This window comes from Delphinapterus leucas, chromosome 4 (genome assembly GCF_059928025.1).
Source record: "Delphinapterus leucas isolate spDelLeu-1000000601 "Yukka" chromosome 4, BTC_Dleu_Yukka2, whole genome shotgun sequence".
In the NCBI taxonomy this organism is placed as follows: domain Eukaryota; kingdom Metazoa; phylum Chordata; class Mammalia; order Artiodactyla; family Monodontidae; genus Delphinapterus; species Delphinapterus leucas.
Genome location: NC_143132.1, coordinates 133,181,988 through 133,201,689, shown reverse-complemented (window position 1 = coordinate 133,201,689; position 19,702 = coordinate 133,181,988).

Here is a 19,702-nt window from a genome sequence, read left to right as displayed (position 1 = left end):
GAGGGCTGCAGATAATCATGGAGAGAGAGCAAAGGGTGTGGGTGTCAATGGCCAGGATATTTCATCCAGGTCGGGGAAAAGTCCTGCCTCACCCCAGAATACACTGTGTGTATCCATCGCTCAACAAATATAAATTGTGCACCTACCATGTGTTCAGCACACCCTGTCAGCTCTACCTTCAAATGAATTTTAAATCCAGTACTTCCTGCTACCTCCACAGTAACCATTTAATTCAAGTACCATCTTCCTGCACCTGGATTAATGGACTAGGCCCCCTAATTGGTCTCCTGGTTTCCACTGTCTCCCTGCCACAGATCAGGTTGTCAGGCTGATCCTTTTAAATGTAAAGGACCATCATGTATTTCCACTCAAAACACTCCATTGGCTTCCTACCTGTTAGAATAAAAGCCCAGATGTCTTTCTTGGGCTGCTACACCTGTGTGCTCTCACCCCCACTCTCTCTCTGATCTTGTCGTGTCCCACCACTACCCTCCTCATTCACTCCGTAGATTCTTTCATCCTGCTCCTGGGACACCCGAAGAGTGCTTTTGCTTAAGGACCTCTGCACATTCCCCTCCTGCTTGAATAATCTATTCCCAGATATTTGCAAGGCTCACTACGCTGAATGCCTAAATACCTATGCCTAACTGGAATCTTATTGCAGGAGTCATAGATGACCACCCTACCTGAAACAGCACCCTGACTTCACTTTCTGTCCCCTTACCCTGAAGTATTTTTCTTTAACCATCTGACAAGTTTTCTGTCTCCCTGCAGTAGAAGCTAAGCTCCATGAAATTTTTTGTTCATTGTTAAATCCCTATCACCTAGAACATTGCCTGGAATGTGGTAAATGTCCCAAATATATTTGCTGAATTAAGGCTGAAGACACCTAAGTTATGTATGTAATAATTCTAATCACTGGAGGGGAGTATTCTCTGGTGACTCAGGACTTTTCTCTGGCCTGGTTGAAATAGCCTTTCCAGATTCTTGATCTCCCTTTGATTTCTAATGGACTACATGAGGTATGAGAGAGAAAAAGAGGGACCAAGGAGAAACTGAGATTTTTAGTATGCACAAATGGAAGAACGGAGTTCCATTTATTGAGTCACGGACAACTGTGGAAGGAGTAGATTTGGGAGTTGAGGGATGAAAATCCACAGTTCATTTTTGAACATATTAAATTTAAGATGCCTAATGGGTATCCGGTAGAGATGTTAAGAAGGCAGTTAGATATAAGAGTCTGCAGTTCAGGGGAGAGGTCCAGGCAGGACATACAAATCCGGCAGCACATGGAAGGTGTTTAAAGTCATGGAACTGTGTCCATCCCCCAGGAACGAGTGTAGGCAGAAAAAAGTAGAGTTCCGCAGACCAAACACTGCGACACTGACATTTAGAATTCAGGGGGATGAGAAAACACCAGTGAAGGACACTATAAAGCAAGCAGAGAAAAGAGGTAGCAGCTGAAGAAGGATAGGGATCTAGGAAGGATCTTTTTTTTTTGAAGTACAGTTGATTTACAATGTTGTATTAGTTTCAGGCATACAGCACAGTGATTCAGTATGGATGGATGGATAGATAGATTCTTCTTCAGATTCTTTTCCCTTATAGCTTATTACAAAATTTTGAGTATAGATCCCTGTGCTATATAATAAGTCCTTGTTGGTTATCTATTTTATGTATAGTGGTGTGTATGTGTTAATCCCAACCTTCTAACTTATCCCTCCCATCCTTTCCCTTTTGGTAACCATAAGTTTGTTTTCTATGTCTGTGGATCTATTTCTGTTTTGTAAATAACCTCATTTATATCTTTTTTTTTCAGATTCCACATGTTAGCAATATCATATGATATTTGTCTTTCTCTGTCTGACTTCACTTAGTCTGATAATCTGTAGGTCCATCCATGTCACTGCAAATGACATTATTTCCTTCTTTTTCATGTCTCAGTAATATTCCATTGTGTATATATACCACATCTTCTTTATCCATTCATCTGTTGATGGACATTAGGTTGCTTAGGAGGGATTTTTTTTAATATAAGAAATATTAAGGTATATTTGATGCAATGGAAATGATCCAGTGAAAAAGAAAAAAAAATAAAGATATAGGAGAGAAGGATAATTGCAGGAGTGAAATTCTAGAGTAGGGAAGAGGGGCTGGATCCAGTGCAGAGGTGGTGAGGCTGACTTAGATAGAAGCACACACAGTTCACCCATCACAACAGGAGGAAAGGCAGAGTCTATGTGCACAGATGCCAGAAGGTGGGAAGATGTGGTGGTAGGAGCTTGTGGAAGTTCTTTTCTGGCTGCTTCTATTTTTCCAGTGAAATAATGGACTGGAGGTATTAGTGATATGCGAAGACCATAGGGAATCAGATGTTCAGAGGAATGCATTGAGTAGAGGTAAGCGAGTGGGGTGTTTGAAATTGTAGGGTTTTTGGTGAGGAGTACAATTGTCAAATTGCCTCATGTGAGGCTCTAGTCATAGGAGCAGTGATTGAGGTGGGAACAGAGGCAAGACCACGTATGTAACTGGCCGGGGTATTGGATGAAATGTCTTTCCTGATGTAACCTGGGGCTGACACACGTGTGAGTAACCACATTGGTCTACTATTCCCTGAGCAACTCCCGTGTCCCATACAATCTATGCAATTCTCTCCTTTAATCCTCACAATAACCCTACAACAGCCCCAAGAATCAGAAGTTGTTATCCTCCAATTGTTTCATCTGTGTCCCAGATGAAAAAAGTGAGGTTCACAAAGGTTCATTAACTAGCTCAGGGTAACAAGCAATATGGATACAGGATTCAGACTCAGGTTTTCTAACCCCAAAGCTAGGTCCTTTCCCTTGGCCTGTACCATACCTCTCCAACTGCATCACCTGCAAGCTTTAGTCCACAGCCACCAGTTACAAGGGAGTTTGGCCACGAAGTCTTATGGCTCAGCTTTTGTTGTCTGACCCTGAGGCAGAAGATGCTTCAGTCTCCTGAGAGAATAAGGCTCTTTTTCCCCTTTAGGTTAGTGTCATTTTGGGGCATTGCAAACCAACAGAAGGAGGAGAGTCTAACAGCTATAGCCTTTTGGGGTTTATTTGCTTCAGGGGGTACCTTATTGGCCTGCCCCAGCAGCTACCTTGTCTTACTATACAGGAGACCCTTAGAAAATCCTGCAGTCAGAGCCAGGGGCCTTCTGGCCGTCTGTCTCACGGTAACCCCTCCTTCATCCAGAAAAAAGTGAGGCCTAATACCCTGTCGTTATTATACTTAAAGTGTTCTACTGAAAGTCCAGGGCTTTTTATCTCCAGGAGATAATTTATGCAAGTGATAAGGAGAGTAGAGACATGAAAGTTTTCACAAACTTCATCCATTTCTTGCTGCAGTTGGGAGAAATTTGCATGCATCTACTTTGTGGTAATTCTACGAAAGAGGAGAGGAATCCTACTTCTCAGTGCCCCAAATGAGAAAAAGAACAGTTGCAGTTGAATGTCATCACTGTTAATCATCTAGACCAGAACCGTCCAATAGAACTTTCTGCAATAAAGGAAATGTTCTGTATTTGTGCTTTCCAATGTAGTAGCCATTAGCCACATAGGGGTATCAAACACTTAAAACACAGCTAATACAACTGAGGAACTGAATTTTAAATTTATTTAATTTCAATTCATTTAAATTTCAGTTTAAGCCATCTATGGCTAGTGACTACCATATTGGACTGCACAGATCTAGATTATAAAACGAGAGGCCAAGCCACCAAGCCCCTTTGAGCATGGTAACCAAGTCTGCCCACAAAACCTTGCCATGAAGACCCTTGCTTAGTCAGCTCCTCCTAAGAAATTAGAGTCCTCACTGCTCACAACTTTTGAACAAAAAAACAGAAACCCCATGTAATCATTTTCTATTTCTGCAACAAATTTCCACAAACTTTGAAGGTTAAGCCAACACATATTTGTCTCACAGTTACTGTAGGTCAGAAGTCTGCATATGGCATGAGTCAACTGAGTTCTCTGCTTAGGGTCTCACAAGGCTTAAGTTAAGGTGTGAGCCAGGCTGCATTCCTTTCTGGAGGCTCTGGGGAAGAATCCACTTCCAAGCTCATTCAGGTTGTTGGCAAAATTCAGTCTCTTGCCGTTGTAGGACTACGGTTTCTCTGCTGACTGTCAGCTACCCTTAGCTCTGAAAGGCCTCTCCCTGGTCCTTGCACATGGCCCCTCTATCTCAGAGCCAGCAGCAGCACATTAAATCCTTCTCATGCTTGGAATCTCTCTGCCTTGCCCTTCTGCCTCCAGCTTTTAAGGGCTCCCATAATTACACTGAAGCTACTCAGATAGTATCCCTATTTTAAGGTCAATTGATTAGTAACCTTAATTACATCTGCAAAGTGTCTTTGGCCAATTAATACAGCATAACCACAGGAGTAATATCAGGGAGCAAAAATCTGGGGGCCAAAATTCTGCCTATCACAACCAGACAGCAGAGGATGGAGAAACCAGCGAGGCAATAGCTGGCAATTACTTAGTGCTTTCTTGAGTAGATAATAGAAAGGACTTGTTGGAAAAAATAATTTTTAAAAACCTCTTTTGACTATTTTCTGTCTCTTAGAATCTTGAGGTATTTGTCTTACTTCATGATTACAAGAAACTGGCAAAGGGGTGGCCATCCCTGATCTCTGTTAAGGATCCCCAAACATTTCAGGTTACAGTCCTTGGAGAGTCTTAATCTTCAGAATAGCTTCCAGCCCAGAAAAGAGAGCTGCTACCACCTTAGAGGTCCTTCCCAGCATAGCAGCAGCTACGAGCAATTTCCAGCACTCTTTCTGGTTTAGCCAGTGCTGAGTTAGATATTAAGTACTGATAAGGACAACCTGGCCTGGAGGCTGTTAATTAATGAACAACTCAGTGTGCAAACTAAGCTCCTCAGCTCCAGTTAGCAAAATTTCCAATGAGAAAATGAAGTGAACGGAAAAATACTTCCTTCCAATTAGGTGAAAAGAGACACTGAGTTTTCAAGCCTTAAACAAAGAGCTGCTTTGTGTCTGTCCTCCTGGAGAGAAAGGAGGAAGATATCATTGAGCTAGGAGTTCAGTGAAAGAGAGAGAGAAAACTGAGGGAAGACCAGTCTGCTACCTGAAAGAGAGTGAATAAAAGACAAGCTGATGCATTTCCCAAGAGTAAGCACACAGGTGGTCTGGAAGTTCCCATGAGAGAAGTCGCTCAGGGAGCCACAAAGTTGAGAACGTGTAAGAGCCAATCCCTGGTTGAGAAGGTCATAGGAACAGCCCAGCGCTAATAACCCCTCCTCTGCCCATCATATCAGGAACCACTTAAAATGTACCTGCACGTTAAGCCCCATTGCAGACTCTGGGAGCCAGGTGTCTTTCAACAGGGGCAGTAAAAATAGAGAAGTAAGGAAAATCTTTTAGCCAGCTTTCTGCAGAATTCCTCTTAGAGAAGCAAATACCTTGTTTAGGAAAATACCTTGAAAAGCCAGGTGGTGCTAAAGGGTGAGCCCTGGGACAGGGGCTGGCAAGAGTTAACAAGGAAGCAGATAAACATCTCTGCTTAAAAAAAAAAGAACAAAAAGGGACTTGGAGTGGGAAAGAGTGAAAAAGGAAGGAGATGGGAGAGAGAGGGGAGGAAAAAGAGGCTTAGGCAATGCGGTAGGAAGTCTAGAATCTGGGAGTTGGGAGAAAAGGCAAACAGGCCTATCTGATGTTAACTCTGTGTCACCCACTGTCTAGTGCTGATCTGGAGGGCCACCAGAAATTCTCCAACATGCTGCTAACTTCTATGAGTAGTGCTTTAGGAGGGAACCAAGGAAAAGGAGCTAGATCCCGTGACTAGGTCCACTTGGGGGTGGAGAACTCAGCCAAAGTTGGGAATCACAGCAGGAGGGGCTGTGTAGAAACCCGAGGAGGGCGCTGAACTTCCTCAGAATGGGCTTGAGACAATCCTAACAGATACTACGGGGCAGGGTGACTACAGCTGATGTCTGAGTTACATAAAGATTAGATCAGCCACTCGCCAATTCAGCACTGCATTTATCTTGCTGCTTTTCCTGTCTTAATTTAATATCAATTTTCCCCAAACCTGAATTTACAGTTTTTCCCTCTTGGACCAAATTCCCAACTTCATACCTAAATCCCCAGCAACTGTCCCCCTACCCACTACAGGGTTGGGTGAGGTGTGGTCACCCTAGCAAAGGGAAGCAGTGTTGGGGAGACCCACTGTTATCATGAGGAAAACTCTTGGGAGTAGCTTTATTTTCTGGTCACCTGGTCAAGTTGGGTTGACCAAGGAGTTTAGGTGCTGATTTCTTCTCTCTCCTAAGCCTGAAGACTCTGTAGCTGAGGCCCAAGGCTTCTGAGGGGACACCAGGGTTGAGGGTGTGTCACCAACATGAGGAGAGGCTTAGCTAATTTGTCAGGACCCATGATTAGATGCACTTCAAAGGCCTGGGAGCATGTATAGTTCTATTCCTTTGATTCAGGTCTAACAATTCTACCCTCTTTATTTGAGGCTGGTTCATGCAGAAACACAAACAACCGTATAGCCATGTTGCAACCCTTTGGTGCCCTGGGCAGAGGCCTCTTGTTGCTGACAAGACCGAGAGGGTGGGCAGCACCTAGCCTCAGACACCACCTGGCACCCTCTCTGCATGGGCTTAGAAACCCCTTATGCCAGAGGCCCAAACAGATGTTCCAGGCTAGTTAATTCTGCTTTACCTATCTCTCCACTACTGGCAAGCTTTGCTGCCACCCTGAATACTAGCCCCTCTGATGGCCTGTCTTTTTCTGTTACTATTACCTCCAACCTCCCTTGGCTCATCCTTACTTTTCCCTCCCCACAACCCCACCCTTTCCACTGGCCCTCTGGAACCCTCATTCATTGACAAACTCCCTTCTCTACAATGTAAGGCTTTCCTTGGGCTACTTTTCCCTCCTTCCTGGACTGAAACACAACACTTGTTGAAGGATGCTGCCTTTCCCGCAGGCCCCTGGGAGTGAGGATGTTTTATTCTTCCATTCTTCACACACCCCATGGCTATTTGGGAAAAGGAACATATTTATATCTTCTGGCTCCCTATGACCATATTCAAACACTTATTCTTCATTCAGTTAGAAAAACTCTCTACCCTTTGTTGTGGCCATCATTGTCATCTATCCTTCTCTTGGTCACTCCCTCCACATTCACTGGACCTCAGTCTAACTCTCTTCCCCAAGTCTTGCCAAGGTTACAGGTGACTTTCACCTCCTCTCTCTTCACCAGCCATTCCTGTGGCTTCACCCTGAATGTAACCATTGCCCAGAGCTATTTCAATTCTGCCAACTTAAAGTCCAATATCCCACCAAAACCCATTACCAGTCCATTTTCCAGTTCCCTCTTTTAAGACAACTTCTCTTTGACCTTCTTTAGTGTGCTAACCCATGGATTCCTCTATTTTATTCTAATCTCTCTCCCATCTGCATTCACTGTCTCACCTACTTGGGCCCTATGTGCTGTTCATTAAACCAGTATTTTACCACTATCTTTTATCGGTCCATTCAGAGATAGAAACCCCTGAGAATCGGCAAGCTTATTTATAAATGAAACACTAAAAACAATGAACAGTGTTCTATGTAAAATAAATATTAATAAAATAACACTTCTACTAGTATTGACATTATCCAGGTAATCTTAAACTTTTCCACAGGGCTCTAGCTAATATTTAATGGCTAGTAAGTCTAAACAAAAGTCAGAGGCCTATAGGTAAACTCTACTTGGATTTAAATAGAGCCAATTCACCTCCCAGTTGGATTTTGAGCAGTGTTGGAGCAGTAGAACTCAGAGGATTCTATCCAGGAACAAATTAAAATTTTATCATCCAACAAATATTTCTCCTCTCAGCACTATCCTGGTGCCTTGTCTTTTTAAAGAATTGTCATAATGTCTTCAGAGAATTATTGCCATTTCAACCTAACTCTCCATCCATCTTATATCACGTTTCTTCTTTTATCATAATGTAGAAACACTTCTTAATGTCAAACTATGAAAAGTCACTTATATCCAATATTCTTGCCAAAATGTATTAATACTAACCTTCAAATCAAGTCTCTGCAGGAAGCCTTGGCCATAACAGGTGGGCCTTGCTGTTCAAATAGCAGGCACTGTTTTCTTCTTCCTTCTCCACTTCAAGCCATGGCTCTCTAGAGTTGAGACCCACAATCTTATAACAAGACTGTCAATGTTTGCATCCAGCAAAGGGTTAGGAAAACAGTTGCCAGGAGATTGTAAAAAGGAAAAGAAATTGCAGGGCAAAAACAACAGAGATGGATGTAGAGGTAGGTCAGGCAGAGATCAACAATAAAAGACAGAAATCTGAGCCTAATGCAACAGACTCAGCCCAGGTACAGGCAGGGGTTGAGGGGCCACAGGAAGAACCCACTCAAAAAACTGGGGTCAAAAGAGTGAGGGGCACTGGGTAGAAGAGGTGTGTTGAAGCATTTTGTTCACTGAGGCACAGGGGAGATTGGAGCATGGGCCCAGTCTTAGGAAACAGGGCTGGCAGGATCAAGGTGTGAAGCAGGCCCCATATACCTGGCAGACATGTCAGGACAAGGGATTTTTTTTTTTTTTAATTTTAGAATCTTATTTATTTTTTTATACAGCAGGTTCTTATTAGTCATCCTTTTTTTTTTTTTTTTTTTTTTTTTGCGGTAAGCGGGCCTCTCACTGTTGCGGCCTCTCCCGTTGTGGAGCACAGCCTCCGGACGTGCAGGCTCAGCGGCCATGGCTCACGGGCCCAGCCGCTCCGCGGCATGTGGGATCTTCTCAGACCAGGGCATGAACCTGTGTCCCCTGCATCGGCAGGCAGGCTCGCAACCACTGCGCCACCAGGGAAGCCCCTCAATTCTTTATTATATCATCTCCCCTCAATTATTTCAATCTTCTTTCTCACCCATTCTCCTGATCAACACAGCACAGCTCCAGAAGTGGAGTATGTGAACAGAAGCCGCCATAAAGGAGCTGGGAGTGAAGGGGAGGTGGAGGCTGTGAATACACATATGTTAATCTTTTTGAGCCAGAGATGATCAGAGGAGAGGAGAGCAGAGATCCAAAGGAGCTGAAAAAGGGAGGGAGGGAGAGGGAAGGGTAAGAGGAGAGATGGAAAGAGAGACAGAGAGAGAGGAGAGAGAGAGAGAGAGAGAGAGAGAGAGAGGGAGGAGAGAGAGAGGAGAGAGGAGAGAGAGAGAAAGAGAAAGAGAGAGAGAGAGAGAGGAGGAACTGAATGAGGCTGGAGTTGAGGTAGTGAGAAAACTGGGAGCAGGTGGGTCAATGAGTGGGCCTGGGGAGACAGACCTGCAAAGGCCAGAATAGCACAGGGTGTGTGTGTGTGTGTGAGATTGTAATTTCTGCCCATGGTCTCTTGGAGATTTTATGAACTTCTTTGCAGTTGGAATCGTGTTTTACTCTTGGATGCCACACAATGATAAAACTGGCTGCAAGGTGGCCCAGATCTCAGGGGATTACAGTATAAGACATGGCCCCTCCTCTCTAGATGTTCATAGTCCAATAGAGAAAACAGCCACTTAACATAAAAGAACACAATAAAACACTGCTGAGTGCTGTGTCACACCTCTCTGTAGGGCATGGGGGTGGCAACTGAGGAAGAGGTCACCTAGTTTACCTCTAGCTCAGGAAAGGTATGTGCTCTCTCATCAGTAAGGTCAATGGAGCTTTGGAGGGGATATTTTCTAGCTCCCAAATTGATTACCAAGAGCAACCTATGCCTCAGTCCTGGACAAGAAGAAGCAGAAGATCCAAATTCCCTCCTCGGACTGATCAAAATTCTGTCACCTCTAAGGCTTACCTGGGTGTCAGGCAGCCAGCAGCCCACTTGGGCTAATTGAGGGCTTCCTTTCCTTTTCTAACTAAGAGCTGTGTGGATAGGGCGTGTCTTCCTTTCTACTCCAATATCACCTAAACAAAGGAAAACGTGTGTAAACCGGGGTGTTAGCATAAGAGAACACTGTACCAAATCACATAAACATGGAAGGAGAAAATGGGTGAATGCTCAACGAAGCCTGAAATTATGTAAGTGAAACACAAAGTCAGCCCCAGAGCAGCTGCAATATTATAGCTGTGGTTTGCATTGAGTTTGCTTCCCCCAGGCCAAGGGAGTTTCCAAGCAGGGCTGAAGCAATCACTTTGCTGCTTTGTGCCAGCCAAATGACTCACTCCCAAACCTGTTTAATATGAAACAGCATTAGGAGACTGGAGATAGCCTCAGGGAGATCAGCTGCTAACCAGCTCAGATTATAGCTGCAATCCTTCAAACACGGCCATTTAAGAGTGTCTCTCCGTGTGTCTTCAGGGGCATACGACACTAAGGGAAAGGGACTGTCCTTGAAGTAGAAAGATCAGGGTACTGGTTCCCATTGGGTAGCAGTTCATCATATGATTTAAGTCAGCCTCACCTGAAAAATGAGACTGATACCTTGTGCATAAAATAAGTCAATACCTACCCCCTGTGGTAGTTTTTGAGAATTGAATAAGAAATATTACGAGAATTAAGTGAGATGAGGGAAATGGTAGAGACCTGTAAACCAGGTATTATCATTACACACAGGTGTCATAAATCTCTTTTTACACTTTCATTGGAACTAGAGGGAATTTCCTTAAATAGCAGGAATGAGGAAATAAACACAACAAGAACTTTGCTTCCTACTTTAATATCAGCGGCAGTGAAAGCACCAGTTTAGTGGGTTATTGTGGACTTTTGTCATCCAGGCAGTAAATTGGAGCCTTCTCAAAGAGATTAGAGCTCCTCTCCTCAGTGTTATCTTGGGCTATCAGTTAGACCATCTCTGATATTTTCCAGCCAGAATTTTAATGAGATGTCTAAGAAATTTATGAAACTATTTCTCCCATTTATAATTACATGGGCAAGAAAATAAGCAAAAGGATCTTTCATTCTTTTTTTTCTCTCTTTCTTCCCTTCTTCTTCTTTGTTTTCTACCCCAGAGGAACTGAGCAAAGCAGGTAAGATGAGTGAGGCACTTGTCTCAGATGAAAATTATTTTTTGAATTTTATTTTATTTATTTTTTATACAGCAGGTTCTTATTAGTTATCATATTAGTGTATACATAATACACTAATTACATATATATAGTAATTTATACATATTAGTGTATATATGTCAATCCCAATCTCCCAATTCATCACACTACCACAACCACTTTCCCCCCTTGGTGTCCATATGTATGTTCTCTACATCTGTGTCTCTATATCTGCCCTGCAAACTGGTTCATCTGTACCATTTTTCTAGGTTCCGCATATATGCGTTAATATACGATATTTGTTTTTCTCTTTCTGACTTACTTCACTCTGTATGACAGTCTCTAGATCCATCCACGTCTCTACAAATGACCCAATATCGTTCCTTTTTATGGCTGAGTAATATTCCATTGTATATATGTACCACATCTTCTTTATCCATTCATCAGATGAAAATTTTAACTTAGTGCTAAAACCCTCAAAAATCAACATAGGGACTTCCCTGGCAGTCCAGTGGTTAAGACTCCACACTTCTACTGCAGGGTTTGCAGGTTTGATCCCTGGTTGGGGAACTAAGATCCCGCAAGCTGCAAGGCACGGCCAAAAAACAAAAACAAATCAAGATAAATATATTTTAATGAATATTTTCAAAAATAAAATTAATGCCAAAAAGATGAACAAAATATCACATTTTTAGATACACATCAGTGACAATGCCATACCAAGACATATTGAAGCCTGAGGCAAAAGGAAAAATCAGTACTCCTGATCCTGTCTGTTTAAAGTTTGGTATTTTGTTCATCATTGATTTTTGCCTTAATCTTGATGTATCATGTGTAGCAATTTTGTTTCATTCTTAGTGGCATATAAAAGTATAGTTTGCCTTAGTACTGATGGCATCTTAGATTTGGCAAAATGCTTTCCATGTGGTATGTGGAATAAGCATGACACCTGGCAATGAAATTCAACTTGGCTTTGTTTCCCTCTGTTTCCTTTACACATTTATCCAGTGGAAGTCACCTTCCCTGTTCCTGAGCAAAAACTCTGTGAGTCCCATGGCTTTTCTGTTCCCTCTTAAATAATGAACAATCCCATAATCATTTTAAATCACAAACACAGTCTCAGTTTAGCAATCAGAATACATAATCCCCTGAAATAATCAAAACTCACAACTTCACTTAGTGGTAAACCTTCTCCCCTCCACCAGACCCGGGGGCTGGCAGCCTGCAGTAGGAAAGAGGAATAGGGTCTTCTGCTCTCCGCTCTCCCTGGATTTCTTCTTCACCCACTAAATACCTGCTGTTTTGTTCTCCTCCCATATGGTAGGGGGTTAGCAGCAAGGATAGGAAGGGGATAGAACAGTTCTTACCTGGCTGGGTGGCTTCACACTCTCTGAGCCAGGAAGATGGTTAACGGTGACTCTTTCTCTTTGGGCATCTTTCTTGGTTCATCAGAGTTTCCCTCTCCTTTCAGGTGTCTGTAACACTTGTCCCATCTGGGTGGTGACTCCATGGATGTTTATTATGTAATGAACTTTGCCCTTCTGTATGCTTTATATATTCTAAAATTTCTTAATTTAAGAAAAAAGAACTGTGAGAGAGAATAAGGGGAAGAAAACTAAATCTACATGAAAACAACCTTTACTGGATAGAAACTTGCCTTACCTCTCTCTCTCTCCCCCTCCTCTCTTGTTTTACTACCAGCCATATCTTCTCTCCTGGTCTTCATTTTTATCCCCTCGATAGACCTATACAAATAAAAGTTTGTCTAGATGAAGGTAAACTTCCTTGCCCTTGTCACATGCTAGTTTATTTCTTACTCCTTTTGAATAAGCAGAGCCATATCCCGCTGGTTTCTAATTTCTTCAAGAATAAATGGCCATGGCCAGAATCCAGTCCACTCTCAGTCCCCTGGGAACTCGTCAGGAGAGCTGGAACATGTCTGCCCTCGACCTCTAGGGCAGAAATCAACAAGAGTCCCAGAGCAAGAAAAGCACTGTAAAAACAGCAGTGTCACCAAAGGCAGAAAACACATCTCATTCTCACCATTGAGAGTCCCACTGTACTGCTGGTCTCCAGGCACTGGAACTGAAGAGAGAAGAATGTTGCAGAGGCTAAACAGTTGTCCCCACTTTAACAAAATAATTGCCTTCATTGTTTAACTTCACAGTACTGGCAATATATTACTTATATCCTTGAGGGCTCATTTTCCATAGCAAATTCTTCAGTGTTCTGCTTTATTGGTGGTATTTAAATGTGTGGTTCTATTTTGCCTTCTAGGATCTATAGAGGCTGGAACTGGAAATCACATTCTCACACATTTCAAAGGGCCTGCCCAGATTCAGGATGTCTGAGTCAAAACACTTTTCCAACAGGACAAGTTTCGGGAGGATAAGGAGAGAACAATTTGCTGTGGGTAGGTCTTGCAGATAAGTCAACAAAGCACAGAGGGAAATCAATGCAGAGTCCAAGCCCTCTGTGACTAGGGCTGGTATTTATGATTGAAGAGTTGCTTGCAGCAGCCAGCTAGGCTTGGGGGTGGGGGGCTGGAGGGAAGGCATCCATTCCAGGAGGCAAATCTGTACTCACTGCTATCCCTTGCTCCCTTCAATCTCCTTCTGAAACTCATCCCAGAGGGGTTAATAAAAATGAACAGAAAATGCTGGTAGATGAGACAAATAAAGTAAAATGTGAAAAGGGTGAAGAATCTCACAGAACAGAAATGGGATTCCATTAAGCCATGAACTCAGAGGAAGAAAAAAAAATTGCATCTTTATTTTCACCAACCTCTAACTGAAAATCTAGCATTTCCTTCAATAATGAATGGAGGCAATATACCAGAGCAGTTTCACGCCACCAATGACTTTGTCACCAATAGAATTCACAGATATCTTCAATTAGCTTTATGGCTATTGCCAGTATCTTGAAATATCATTTTTGTTCAACGTTACTTTGAAATTGTGATGGCAAATAAATTTGTCACTAGATCTTAATATTTAACCTGTTAATAAAGAAGTGTATAGAAATATACTGTACATCTGTTTTAATATTTTGATAACTATATTTCAATACTTGGTTTCCTTTGTGATCCTATGTATTTTATGAAATAGATTTTAGAACACTATTCTCAGAAGAGAGCCATAGGCTTCATAAACTGCCAAAGGGGAAAAAGGTGCAGAATCCTTTCATAAGGCAGTTGCAGAGTAGTTGGAGGGTACAGTTCCTTCCCATCAACCCAAATTCAAAAACATTCGAAAAAGACTTTGGTGAAAAAAAGGAGGAGGGGATAAAGATAAAACTTTAGCTATGCCTAGGGACTATGCAATTCACTAGGGTATGAAAGAGGTTAAAGGCATGGACTTAGAGAGTCTCTTGGTTAAAAACAAACAAACAAACAGATGGTTCAGGAGGAATAACCTAGGTGACCCTAGATCCAGTGTCCTGTGTCCTGATAACCCCAATCTGGAATATATGGTAGACCCACATCTTCTCCAAGAAACTGATGTTAATTCAGTTGGGTGTCCTTACAACCCTGGGAACGAATGTAGAAATAAATAGAATAGAAGCTTTTTTTTTCTTTTTTTTTTTGCGGTACGCGGGCCTCTCACTGTTGTGGCCTTTCCCGTTGCGGAGCACAGGCTCCGGACGTGCAGGCTTGGCGGCCATGGCTCATGGGCCCAGCCGCTCCGCGGCATGTGGGATCTTCCCAGACCGGGGCACGAACCCGTGTCCCCTGCATCGGCAGGTGGACTCTCAACCACTGCGCCACCAGGGAAGCCCAGAATTGAAGCTTTTACAGCCAAGTTTCACTTCTCCATTGACTTACAGAAAAATTAAGCAGATAGTCCGAAGAGTTCCCATATACTCTGCACCCAGTTTCCCTTATAATTAATGTCTTACATTAGGACGGTTCATTTGTTACAATGAAGAAACCAATATTGACACATTATTATTAATTAATGGTCATAGTGTATTCAGATTTTCTTAGTTTTTGGTTGTCCTGTCTCCTAGGCTGTTCTTAGCTGTGGCAGTTTCGCAGACTTTCCTTGTTTTCACAACCCTGGCAGCTTTGAGGAGTACAGGTCATATATTTTGTAGGATGCCCCTAAATTGGAATTTGTCTGATGTTTTTCTCCTAATAAGACTATGGTAATGGTTACTAGGAGGAAGATAACAGAAGTAAAGTGTTATTTTTATCACCTCATATCAAAAGTGCATATTATCAGCATGATTTATGACTGTTGATGTTGTGTTTGATCACCTGGCTGATCTAGTGTTTGTCAGATTTCTCCACTGTAAAGTTGCTCTCCTCCTATTTCCAGACTTTACTCTTTGAAAGGAAGTCACCATGCACAGATCACACCCAAAGAGTGAGGAGTTATGTTCCCCTCCTTGAGGTCAAAATATCTGCATCAATTATTTGGAATTCTTCTGTATGGGAGATTTGTCTATTCTCTCCTATTTATTTATTATTCAATCATTTACCTCAGTATGGAATCATGGATATTTATTTTGTACTTTGAGCTTTAATCCAATACTACTTTATTTATTTTCTTGCTCAAATTGTTCCAACTTTGGCCACTGGGAGCTCTTCCAGTTGGTTCCTGTGCACCTTTGACGTACCCCCATCAGTGTGTTTTGTTTTGTTTTTTAATCACTTCCTTACTTTCTGATACTATAAGATTCTCCAGTATCATCTTATATATTTCCTGTCACAGCCCTAGAATCAACAATTCCTCTAAGGAGTCCTATTCCTTTTATTGGAGAGTGATATTAGAAACCACATTCTGGACACTAGGTGTGCTCCTTGTTACTGGAATGCCCAACTGATTATTTACAAACATGTAAAAGGTAGTCAGTGTAAGAAGGATAACCATTTCGACAAATGGTGCTGTAGCAACTGGACATACATGGGGGTGGGGGGGGCAGGGAGGAATAACCTTAACCTAAAATTCACATTCTGTGTAAAAATTAACTAAAAATGAATCATAGATGTAATGTAAAACATAAAACCATAAAACTTTTGAAAGACAATACAAAATCTTCGGGATCTAGGATTAGGTGAATAGTTCTTAGACTTAAAACCAAAAGTATGATCCAAAAAAGAAAAACTGATAAATTAGACCTCATCAAAATTAGAAATTTTTGCTCTAAGAAAACCAAAACTCTATTAAGAGAAAGAAAAAACAAACCACTACAGACTGGGAGAAAATATGTGCAAACCTCATGTCCAATAAAAGACTACTATTTAGAATATACAAAAAAATCCCAAACTCAACAGTGAAAAAATAAGCAATCTAATTAGAAAATGGGCAAAAGACATGAACAGACATTTCACCAAAAAGGATATACAGATGGTAAGTAAGCATATGAAAAGATGCTCAACGTCATCAGCCATTAGGGAAATGAAAATTTAAATCACAAAGACATATCACTACACAGAGAAATGAAAACATATGCTCACACAAAAACCTATACAGGAATGTTCCTAGTAGATTTTTGCATAATAACCCCAAACTGAAAACAACTCAGATGTCATTCAACAGGTGAATAGTCAAATAAACTGGAGTATATCCATACCATGGTATACTACTCAGCAAGAAAAAGGAACAAAGTAATGACATACACAGCAATTTGGGTGACCCTCCAGAGAATTACACAGATGTCAGTGGTTGCCGGGAGCTGCAGCTGAGTGACGGGGTGGGCAGTGGGAGAGGGATTGACTATAAAGGAGTGGCACAAGGGCATTTGGGAGGCTGATAGAAATATTCTATTCCTTAATCATTGTAGTGGTGGTTACATAACTGCAAACATTTGTCAAAACTCAGGATTATACACTCAAAAGTGTAGATTTTATTGTCTGTAACAATTCTAACTCATGGGACTTCCCTGGTGGTCCAGTGGGTAAGACTCCGTGCTCCCAATGCAGGGCCCAGGCTCGATCCCTGGTCAGGGAACTAGATCCCACATGCATGCTGCAACTAAGAAATCTACATGCTGCAACTAAGACCCAGTGTGGCCAAAATAAATAAATAAATATTAAAATAAATAAAAAATAAAATTAATTTCGATGATGATTGCACAACTCTGTGAGTATACAAAAAATACTGAATTTCACATTTTAAATAGGTGAATTATATGGTCTGTGAATTATGTCTCAATAAAATTGTCACAGGAAGGAAGAGAGGGAAGGAGGGTGGGAAGGAGGGAGAAAACAAAAAGAAAAACAAAAAAGAAAATCAAACACAAACTTCAAACTTTTCAGATTTCCCAAAGTAATCACATTCCCCCTGCAAGGAAACAATGTCTCAATAAACTTCTGCACATATATCTAATGACTTTATTCTGTTGTAGATGTCCTGCTTCTCCATATTGTGCTCTTCTAATTAAAATCTTGTGTGATACATCTGACTGAGCCTAGATCATACCCTCCCATAGCTGCAAAGAAAGTGGGGAGAGTGAGTTCTGGTTTCAACCTGGGAGTCAGAACTCCTAAAGGTGGAGATTCCCCAAATAAAGGAAAGCTATTCACAGATGCTAAGAAACTATAAGAATATGATATGATATGATAGAATGTTCACTATGCTCAACCACATGTGGAAAGTGAGTTAAAGCAGGGCAAGGTGGGAGGCAGAGGGACCAGTTAGGTGGCTGGTTCAGGCCCACAAAGAGAGATGGAGATGATCTGAACCACTGATGGCTGAGGCAGCAGTAACTGAGGCAGAGAGGAGCAAACAGACTTGAGAAACAGTTTGAAAGAAAAGTCAGCAGAATTTGGAGATTTCTTCCACAAGAGAGATGAGGAAGAAGGAGGAATTAAGAATTTCTGTCTTATGTTAAAAAACAAATTTCTGGCTTATGTAACTGGGTGGATAATGGGATCTTGATGGAGATGAGCAAGAAACATGGGGGGAAGAGCAGGTTTGGGAGTTAGGGGAAAGAGGAGGGTGTACCCAAATTCTAGATATGTTACTGGTTTCTGGTATAATTCCACTGTGGTCAGAGAACATACTTTGTATGACTTGAATACTTTTAAATGTATTGAGCTTTGTTTTACAGTACAAAATCTGGTCTATCTTGGTAATTATTCCATGTGTATCTAGAAAGTATGTGAATTACTTTATTGGATGGAGTGTCCTACAAATGTCAATTAGGTGAAGCTGCTTGATAGTGTTATCCAAGTCTTATATATCTTTGCCAATTTTCTGCCTATTTGTTCTACCAATTACTAGGAGAAGGGTTTGAAATCTACAACTATGATTGTGAATTTGTCTATTTCTATGTTTGCTTCATGTATTTCAAAGCTCTATTATATTAAGTATATAAACATTAGAATTGTTATGTCCTCTTGATGAATTGACCCCTTTATCATTATGAAATGACCTTCTTTACTTCTGATAATATTCTTTGCTCTGAAATCTTTTCTTCTGATTAATTTTTCTTTTGTTTGCATAGTAAATCTTTTTCCATACTTTTACTTTTGACCTATTTGTGTCTATGTATTTAAAGTGCATTCCTTGTAAGCAGCATACTGCTGTGTCTTCTTTTTAATCCAGTCTCTTCCTTTTAACTGGGGGTGCTCAATCCATTTACATTTAATGTGATTATTGATATGGTTTGGTTAAAGTCTATCATCTTGTTAATTGCTTTCTACCTTTCCAATTGATTATTTGTTGCTTTCTCCGCTTTTTGTATGTTCTTTTGGATTAATTTAAAAATTCTATGTTTACATTTTAACTCCTTTGTTGCTTTGTTAGCTCTTATTGTCTGGTTATTTTAGTAGTTGCTTTAAGGTTTATAGTATGAATCTTTAGCTTATCAAAATTTAAATTCGAGTGAAATAGTACCACTTCACGTATCCATACAGTATAAGAAACTTACAGCAGCATACTTTTATTTCCTCTCTTAGCCTTTTTGCTGTTTTTGTCATACATTATAAATCTCAAAATTGGGTTGCCAGATATAGCAAATAAAAATGAATGACACCAAGTAAAATCTAAATTTCAGATAAATAACAAATAACTTCATTAAATAAGTATGTTCCATGCAATATTTTGAAATACTAAAAAGGTAACAATTATTTGAAATTCAGAGTTAACTGGGCACCCCATATTTTATCTGGCAATCATATCCATAATACATTGTATTTTTTGTTTAAATAATAAAGTATCTTTTAAAGAGATTTAATAATAACTTTAAGATTTTATGTATTTATAATGCAGTTACTATTTTTTGCTCTTCCTTCCTTTCTGTAGATCCATAATTCCATTTGGTGCCATTTTTCCTTATGCATGGAGACTTCCTTTAGCATTTATTGTAGTACAGGTCTGCTATGATTAATTATTTTAGACTTTGTACATCTGAAAAAGTCTTTATTTTGCCTTCATTTTTGAGATGAGAATATAATTCTAGATTGATAGTTCTTTTCAGTACCTTGAAGATGTTATTTCACTATCTTCTTGCTTGCATTGTTCCTAACAAGAGATATGCTGTCATCCTTTCTTTGTTCCTCTATATATAACATGTCTCTTTTCTCCTGCTACTTTTAAGATTTTTCTCCTTATTACTGATTTTGAGTAATTTGATTTTGATATGCCTTCATGTGGCTTTCTTTATGGTTTTTTGTGTTTGGATGTGTTGAAATTCTTAGATCTGTGAGTATATAGTTTTGATCA